This window comes from Apium graveolens, chromosome 11 (assembly GCF_009905375.1).
Source record: "Apium graveolens cultivar Ventura chromosome 11, ASM990537v1, whole genome shotgun sequence".
NCBI lineage: Eukaryota > Viridiplantae > Streptophyta > Magnoliopsida > Apiales > Apiaceae > Apium > Apium graveolens.
In genome coordinates, this window is record NC_133657.1 from 159,452,893 (window position 1) to 159,463,336 (window position 10,444).

General features: G+C 33.4%; 1 non-coding gene across 1 annotated transcript; it reads right to left on the reverse strand.

The window, feature by feature from the left end:
• Nucleotides 1-110: 110 nt before the first annotated feature.
• Nucleotides 111-182, reverse strand: TRNAH-GUG (transfer RNA histidin (anticodon GUG)). Its single transcript has one exon. It is a non-coding gene; the product is annotated as a tRNA-His (tRNA).
• Between the last annotated feature and the right edge of the window lie 10,262 nt (nucleotides 183-10,444).

Below are 10,444 nucleotides of genomic sequence, written 5' to 3' on the forward strand. Positions count from 1 at the left end.
CAAGTTTAAGGTAACAAATTAAAATTCGTCCTACATTATAGAGATCCATCAATGTCCAAAACCCCTAAGGCTATAAAACATTCTGCCCTCATTAAAATAAATACACTTAATGTGGCTGCTGGGATTCGAGCCCAGGTCTCCACGGCCACAACGTGGAATTCTTACCACTAAACTACAGCCACAAGTGATTTGATTATTATTTTTACCGAAGTTTATAGTCGATACTCCATTAACTAACTGTTGCTGCCTCTAAACGGACTCCAATATACCTTCTTTGTAGCTAGATGATTATGAGAAGAAGTTTAACGATGGTGCTAAAAAAGGATACGTGCAGAACCGGGGGGGTCTCCACCAAAATAAAAATCAGATATTTTTTATTAAAATTTTAAAATATAAATATATATATTTTATAAAGTGTCTCACTAAAAATATTTAAGAACCCTATAATATTAGTAAAACTTTCATAACTTAAGTCATATTTAATTTTATTTATAGTTATATAGGCCTTTACTTTGTGGAGAAACATCTTATATGAAGAACCGTAGAGAACCATTATTTTTATAATAGAATCTCATCATAAATTGTAAAATTTTATTTTAAAAAATATAAATTCGATGCTAATCTAGAATAATAAACATAATAAAAAAATTAATAATTAAAATTTGATAAAATTACTTGGTTTTAAATTTGATTCTACAGTAGAATAATTTTTAATAAATGTGATTATACTGTGATTCTACTATAGAACCAATTTAAACATTTTTAATAATTTCAATGATTTTTTAAATAAAAATTGTGTAAATTCGATTTTTAACTTGATAATTAAAATTTATAACTATATATGATGAAAATAAAATAAATTATATATTTTATATTTTTTAAATAATAAGTTCTTCACGATTCTCTATATAAGAGCACTACATGGAGTGCTACCCTAGTTATATAATCATAAATTGGGGATTAAATGGTTGAAATACTGATTAACAATTAAATATCTTAAAAAATCAAAAAGTCAAGTGAAAGTTATCCACTTTTTTTTTAATCTGGACCACCAACTCCTAATCAAACACCCCGATCACATATTAAGGAGATATGAGATTTTTTGTTCAGTTTATATGGCAAAATACTAGTACCATGTGGACTGACAAATTATGATCTTTTGGGGCCTGTGATTGTGATGGACATTTGTTTACCCAAGTTGGTTGCATTTGGGTCAGTAGATTTCGGCTTATTTCGGACTCGTAATCAAGATTCAACCCGATTTTTGAAAAAAAATCGGGATCTGACCCGGGTTGTCAAATTGGTATCAAAGTCGACTCTCGAAAGCTTGATGCATTAAGTTACCGGAGGCGGGGATACGAGGGGTGGGGGTATTATCCCACAATAGACAGAAATCCGGAGGTGGGGACACGAAACCAGTCGGTATTATTTATTCCATAATGGTTATAGTCTTATAGATGAACGATCTGGACCTATGACTGTATGTTCGTGCCCGACAAGAATATTAGCAGTTTAAGTGGGGGAGTTTGTAACACCCCAATCCCATATATATGAGATTTGGGACTTTTGTTCAGTTTATAAGGTAAAGATTTTCGGACTCGTAATTGGGTTTTGATTTGATTTTCGAAAAAAAACTCGGAATTTAATCTAAATTCTCACACGTAACAACTCAACTAAGTATATGGTGCCCCATAGAAATCAAACTCTGAATTCGCGATTGTGTATCATCTTATTCAAAACAAGTATCTTATCATTATTGTTTTTGAGTTATAAGTTGGTTATGGTTTGATTTAGCAAATAATATTACGTCTTATTATATTTTAAAATAAATAAAAAAGAATTCTCGGATGTAATATTACTTTTATTTGAATATTTAAATTACTCTAGAGTAGGTCTCCACTCGACAACGAATGATAATTAAATATTTACGTTATTTATTTTCTAAACTATTACTAAAAATTTAATGTTCTCTATATTGTCTATTTTCACCATGTAAGTAAAAGATCGTGGCTCAAAAGAGAAACATGTATTAATTATATTTTATAAATTTATATAATTTATTTTTGTACTAATAAAAGGATTATTTATTAAAAAAATTGAATAAAATTAAGATAATTGATATTAATAACTATTTTAGGTGTTTGGATAGTTCGTTATGTGAGCGTGCAAGAATCATCATTCCAGATCTTTAGCGTATGATTAACTGCCTTGAAGGAGGAGTTGATGGCAAGAGGATGACTAGTCGTTGTTTGGATGAAACTGGTGAATAAAGCAAAAAATTCAGCTAGCAAGTTAGCCCTTACCTTGCTGATTGTAACATTGGTTGCAATTATCATCTACATCATTTGTAATAGTGTCGATGTAGAAAAGATATAGTAATTCAATTGTTAATGTGTTAAGAAGAACTTGTTTATTTTTTTCTTGTTCATATTATAGTGGAACAAATTGTACATTATAGAACATATTTTGGTTGATTTCAGTTTGTGTTATTTTGGTAGTTTCAATAAGAGTAAACAAAAAGAATGTACATAGGTAGATTTGTATGCCCAAATTTTGGTACGAGAATTACCCAGGTCAAAATCGGGCCAATTGAATAAAATTAGGGCAGAGATATTAACATTTAGGTGAAATTAGGGGATCGTGAACTTGGAATTTAACACTCCGGCTCTCTTTCCTGGAAAGGATAGGGCGCTCCTTCAAAAAATAAACCTCAAAGGCGCCCTACAAGATATGGCATGCCCTTTGTAGAAGAAGTTAAAGTGTTGCCCAATAAAGATACAATTGTTAGGAGGGGGGGGGGTTGGATACAATTGTATAAATATTTCGAACAAGTATAAAAATATAATAGTTCTTTATATTTCTGATAAAAACTGTTACAAACTATCTCAAGAAATACTGATGTTCTTGAGAGCTGCTAAGTCGTACAATGCTCAAGCTCCACACTATGTGATGACCTAAACTTTATTTATATAATACACAACTGCTACAAATCAGTCTAGGATATGCATTATCAAATACTAACAGAAAATGATACATATCTCTAACTGAATATACAAAGTCTTATCACTCAGAACGAACAGATATCCATCCCTCAAAATAAGGAACAGACTCAATCTTCACAATAGAATGCTCTTCAAATATTGATGCTTCTGCAGATACTGAAGAGCATCAAATCTTGATGGCACATCAAATCCTGATGACATCCAGAACAGCCAGATCCTGAGCTTCTCCTAATCACTGAGAATCAGCACGTAACAATCTCCCCCAATTTATACTTAATGTAATGAAGCATAAATTACATTCTTAATGATTCCAAAACCAAGTTACATAATGTACAAGGAATAAGGTTTACTTCAGTATCCTAAGATAACTGACAATTGTTTCCATAAATTTGTTAAACCTTTCTTGCACCTTGTCTTGAAGGACTTTGACAAGCTTTTTCTTCAACTCTTTCTTCTTTTTAGTATCTTCCCCAATCTGATAAATGGTTGATCTTAATTTAGAAATTGAACTCTTAGTTATTTCAAGATCACCAATTAACATGAAGCTTAAACTGACATAATCATGATCGGGACTGAAAGAAAACTGAGGATTGTTGAGAAAAACTTGCAGAATCGCAACTCCCTTTTCCATCTTCATTTCTTGACCAGTGTAAGTTCTGTACATAGGAACATAATCACCATTGTATTTGTCTTCTCTGGTCATGACTCTTCTTCTGATACTCTCAAGTATCATAGAAGACCAGTTTCTAGTGACATTGTCCTCAACTCTAAGAAGATAGTGAATATATTTCAACTCTGTTACAATCTTCATCAAGAGTTGCTGCAGAGTAAAGCTTTTCACTTTACCATCTCTCAAGAAGTACAGAATCTCCTCTCAGACATCATTATCATTTATCTTTCTGTATACAAACTTCACAGCTTCAACTTTCTCAAGATGTGAAGGAGTAATTTTCTCACCAAGATTGTAAGCCAGAGTATCTGTGTCAAGTAAATCAGACCTCAGAATTTCCATTCCAGAATGACCAATACCTCCTCTCGTACGAGTTTTGATAAGCTTTATTATGTTCCACCCAAGAAGGTTACTTGATGGACTTATCAATATCCTTCTGTTCTGGAGTAGGATCCCCTTGACCTGCTGACACAAAATCAATATACTTGAATCCTTTAGGATAACTAAATGAGTAGATATCTTTCCATCTTTTATCCTTCTTGCTGAGAGGAGCATAGCTTGTAGACAAATCATGAATCTTCCCTTTTGATTTCTGCCATAACTCTCTCTTTGAATTTAGAATTCTTTGCACATAGTCATTACAAGCTTGATCAGCTTCCCTTCTGTCAATTATTTTATGTGCATCAAGAATTGATTCATCCAATACTTTGATCACCTTTTCATTAGTATCAAAGTCAGCTTTCAGATTCACAACATCGGGATTTGCCTTTTCCTCAGGATTTGTGTCTGCTTCAAGAGACATTTGCATTAATTACATCAACTTGAGCAAAGTCAGCGGTTGACTTCTTCTTTCTGGGGACAATCGATTCTTCAGTATCCTCAGCTTCTTCTTTTACATCATTTCCTTGTACAGGAACAAAACCTTCTCTGAATAGAACATTCAGAAATGCAGAATCAATTGCAGAATCTCTACTTGAATTGGAAATTCTTCCTCTTCCTCTTCTTCCTTTAGCTCTTGTAGTTCTTCCACCTCTTTTTCCTCTTCCTTTGGAGGTGTTTGCTTCAGCTTCAATTTGAGCCATTAACTCCTTCTGTTACATAACTGCTTCTTCAGTTGTTAGATCAGAAAATTCTTCAGTTATCAACCCAAGAGCACTTATGGCATTCTTTTGCTCAAACCTCTTATCTTTGTAATATAAAACAATCTCTTCACTTGTTTCTTTGTGTCTGTAAGGAAAGAATAATCCTTTAGAATCTGCTAAGTTAGAGATTGCAACATCACCAGTTTTAGGAGCATCAACATTAGTCTTGTGCTTAACTTCATGAGCACCAGTAGTCTTTCCTTGTCCTGAACCAGATCTTTTAGAATGTTGAGGTTGTTGAGCAACAGAAGCAATAAGTAAAAGAGATGTGTCCTAAGTCCAGTCATGTATGATGATTTAGGAATAACTTTTATGTAATTTGTTTTGATTTCAATGATATTAATAAAAGACTTGTTTTGGTTTTATTGCGGGCTTTATCTATTTAAGTGTTTAAATAAGATATACCATAGTTTAGAGTAAAGCTTTTTATGGATTATGATGAGATCATAATAATGAGACCTAAAAGATGATGACTCTGAACTTAAATATTTCCTGGTTGTAGGATTACTAACTGGTAATTAGTAATCCGCTAAGATCGGTATATACTATGCGTGCTTCATTATGAAGGATGTCTATTCTCATAAACATTTGTGTGGTGACACTATAGCTAGTATGTAGGTGCTTATTATAGAATAAGTTCACTGAACATGACTCACACAGCTGAACAACTGATGAAGTTCACTCATGTGTCAGCAGATATTCACATAGTGATAGTTGTACAAGTATCATTAGACTTGAGGTCATCATAGTCATCTTGTGTACACTGAACTATACTTTGGTTTAGTTCTTAGTCTCTAGGGACAATTATAAGGGCTCTACTGGGTGTAGGAATTTGTACACGAAGATAGTGTATGATCAATAAAGGATCTACCCCTTCCAGTGAAGGAAGAGAATGTTCAATGTTGATCCACTTATGCTAGTTCAGGAATCTCTGGGCAGAGTGAATGAAATTAGAAAGGAGTTTCTAATTCACATTAATTAGAACTAAGCATATTGAATGGGAAAGCAAATGATTAAATAAGATAGGCTTGACATAAGTTCCATGCCTTGTATTTAATCGTGACATTGCAGGGTAGAAGGAATTAATTGTACGGTAACTATTCACTGAATGGGTTCTTGGTATTCTAAGCAGTGAATTCGTATTATCTGGATAGTCGCGATATGCTGAGAAGTATCCCTCACGATGTAGAATAAATATGATTAATTAATTAATCATATTTAATGAATTAGGGAATTTATATAAATAATGATAAAATAGTTTTATTATTATTTATTTCTACTACCGACTTAATATTGAACCTACAGTGTCACACCATAAAAGAGAATGATTTAATGGTGGAGGAATTAATTAATAATGGATGGTAATTATTTATTTGTGAAATAAATAATTAATTAGCAAATTTAATAATTGATTAAATGAGATTTAATTAATTATAAATTAATTAAGAAAAGTTCTTAATATTATTAATTAAGAATTTAATTTTGGAAATTAAATAAAGTGAGAGAATTATTTCTAAAGTGTTTAGAAAAAGGATTAATAATTAAAATATGTTTTAATTATTAGTTAATAGGTTAATAAGAATAAAGGGTTAATAATAATAATATTTTATGGGAAAATTTTCAGCTGAAAATTTTGCCTATAAATATACTATTATAAAACCTTATTTTGCCTCAACCTAAAAATTGAAGAAAACCCTTATTCTCCCAGCCCTTCCTCCTCCATCACATTGATCTCTTGGTGGATACTGGTGGAGTGCTTCACACTTGAGGAGCAGCTGCTAGGGATCTCCGCTCGTCGTTCTTGGATCGCTTTTAAAGATTAGAAACGATCACATATGATTTAATCACGATTTGTATGTCTTTATTTGGATTTTATATCAAGAAAATTTTTTTACCATGCTTCCGTGACGATTAAAATCCAACAATGGTGTCATAGTATAGGTTGTATGAATATATATCTGTGATAAAAATTTCAGAATTTTATGAGCTTGTATGAATTTATTATGATTTTTGCAAGTTATATCATGGATTAATTATGATTGATTAGAAATTATTTCTCTAAATTGTTTTTACTATAGATCTGGGTTCTACAAGTGTTGTAGATCGTCTGGGTATTTTTTTCATAATTTTCTGCTGTGTGGATTAATTATTATGATTTTTTGAAGTTGTTTTAATTAAAATTCATAATTAAATATGTATATATATATATGTAATCTATTATATATATATATATATATATATGTTGTATGCTGAATGGGAATCAAAAGTCTGTACGTTCTGATGTTGATGTTGATGGTGATTGGCACGTCGTTCAATGGCTGCTGCGGCGGCTGTTTGATTAATAAAAAAAATTCAACTCATCTGTTGTGCTAAGCGTGTGAAACGCAGTCTCTGGGGGGTGTCGCGCATTTCGTGAATGCGTTACACAGTGTCGCGCATTTACGGAATATGTTACACGCATTAAAGGCTCAAATGGGTTGTAACGCATTACCGGAATGCGTTACAGCCCTTGTAACGCGTTCCTGTAATGCGTTACATCCCGACTGTCCACATTAAATTTGATTTTCTGGGAGTTTCATAACTCCGTTTTGGGTGTACAATATATCGTTGGATTCGTTTTTCCAAGAAGGATCTAATGGAGTGGTCATATATTTTTATATAAAAGTTTTGAATGGTTTATATTCCCGAAAGTGTTTTAAAGCATGTTTTAATTATTTTAAATGCTTCATGTGATACATAGAGATGTATAATGCTTAGACTAATATGCTACATGATTTAACATACCTACTTTTACGTTTATTCATGCTTATAAATGTGATATATGCTTAACTTATCATGAGATGATAGATTTAGGTGAACTTAATTAACATAAGGCGTATGTTAGACAATCTAGTATAGTGAAATTGTTTCATGACCTTAATATATATATTATGAATACAATCATGAGATTCTTGTATTTATGAAACACGTAATTGAATATGAATTTTCAATATTGAGAGAAAGGATGATTCTGTCAACAACAGATTTCTATCTGTAAGAAAGGGGTATTAAGTGACTCCTCTTAACAATGCTCCCCCCGATCTGGGAATCATCTGATTATCGATTATTGATTTGAAATATTTAATTTAAAAGGAAGAATCTCTTTATAATATGATTATGATTGTAACGTAATATAATCCCTATAAAATTAAATAATATCAAGTAGTAATTGGCCAATGACACAACGGGCTTGTGTCGGTCAAAGCCTTCCAACATGGTAGAAAGTAGTTCTTATTTTTGAATCATTGTCGTTTCGTGCTACAGCCGAGGGCCTTGATTTCGAAATAAGAAATACTTGTCTATTACATAGAGATGTGTACATTGAATTAGAATCTAAAGGTCGTTACGTGCTGCAGCCGTGGGTTGTTGGAGACTGATTCAATTGTACGAAATGTTGGGATAGACTTGACTTAGAATATTGAGTCTGTCGTGCTACAGTCGTGACTCAATTATTCAAGAGGCTAAAGTTTTATTAGGAAATAACATAAGATGTAATTGACAAGAGTTGTCTACCTATTGAACATCACATGATATTTCGTGCTACAGCCGAGGTTGTGTGATGGAATGTAGGATCCCTATTCCCATTAGCATTATGAATGCTTAATTTTCACTTAGGGGTTGTGTAAATTAGATAAACTAGTGGGAGCCACTTATGAATAAAGACCCGATTCATATAGTGTTTTGAAATGAAATTGAATATTTGCCAAGTGTTGTTATGTGTTCATCATTTACAGATTTACTATATACGTTATGTCTTCTGCTCTATCACTCCGGAGTATACTAGAAGCTCACAAGTTGACTGGTCCTAATTTTGCTGACTGGCTTCGAAACTTGAGAATTGTTCTAGGGGTTGAGAAGGTGGAATATGTGCTTGACTCACCTAAGCCTACTGAACCTGCTAGCGATGCACATAATGATGAACATGTTATATATCGTAAGTGGATAGATGATGCAAATGTTGCTCAATGCATCATGCTAGCTTCCATGAACATTGAGTTACAGAAGCAACATGAGCATATGGATGCTCATACTATCCTTATGCATCTACAAGAGTTGTATGATGTGGCAGGGAGGACAGCTCGATATGAGATATCGAAGGAGCTGTTCGGTTGTAGGATGTCTGAGGGATCATCTGTGAATGACCATGTACTTAAGATGATCAATTTGATTGAACGTCTTGGACAACTTGGTTTTTCCATGGATGGGGAGCTGAGCCAAGACTTAGTCTTGCAATCACTTCCGAGTTCGTTCTCGCAGTTTGTTGTGAACTTTCACATGAATAAGCTGGATGTCAGCCTGCCTGAACTCCACAACATGTTGAAGACTGCGGAATCGAATTTCCCCCCTAAGAAGAGTTCTGTTTTTCTAATTGGTGAAGGTTCCAATCCTAAGAAAAGGAAGAAAAACCCTTCCAAGAAGAAGAAAGTAGGTGAGAAAAAGCCGGTTCCACCAAAAGCTGATGACCCAAAGAGCAAAGTTGTTTGCTTTCACTATAACAAGGTGGGGCACTGGAAGAGGAACTGCAAGGTTTACCTTGCAGAATTGAAGAAGAAGAAGGGTAGTGAGACTACCGCTTCTGATTCAGGTATGTTCATGATCGAAGTTAATATGTCACTAAGTCAAATTTCTACTTGGGTATTAGATACCGCCTGTGGTTCTCATATTTGCAATTCATTGCAGGGACTAAAGGGAAGTAGGACTCTTGAAGAAGATGAGGTGATTCTACGTATAGGCAATGGAGCAAGGGTTTCCGCCATATCTGTAGGATCATATAGTTTACATATGCCTACGGGCAAGACTATTATTTTGAATAATTGTTATTATGTTACCTCTATTGTAAGAAATATTGTTTCTATTCCTATGTTGGATTTGGATGGTTTTTCATTTATTATTAAGAATAATGAATGCTCTATTCTTAGAGATAATGTTCTTTATGGACGTGGTACTTTAAATAATGGTCTGTATGTATGTGACATAGAGCATAATTTACTTCAGATTGAACAAACTAATAAAAGAAAAAGGGATGATGAAAATCTCACTTTCTTGTGACACTGCAGACTTGGTCATATTAGTGAAAATAGACTGCGGACATTGCATAAGGAAGGGTTACTTGACCCCTTTGATTTTGAATCATATCCTACATGTGAGTCTTGTCTATTGGGTAAAATGACTAAATCTCAATTTAGTGGACATGGAGAGAGGGCTGCAGATTTGCTAGGATTGGTACACACAGATGTATGTGGACCAATGTCTACGCAAGCCATGGGTGGATTTTCATACTTCATTACTTTCATAGATGATCGATCTAGATTCAAATATGTGTATTTGATGAAACACAAGTCTGAAGCCTTTGAAAAGTTCAAAGAATATAAGTATGAAGTGGAGAAATAAACCAAACATAGTATTATAACTCTTCGATCAGATCGAGGTGGTGAATACTTGAATGGAGAGTTTCTAGATTATCTCAAAGAAAATGGTATAGTCACCCAGTGGACTCCTTCATATACTCCACAGTTGAATGAGGTATCTGAAAGGAGAAATCGAACTTTGTTAGACATGGTTCGGTCCATGATGAGCTATGCGAATCTTTC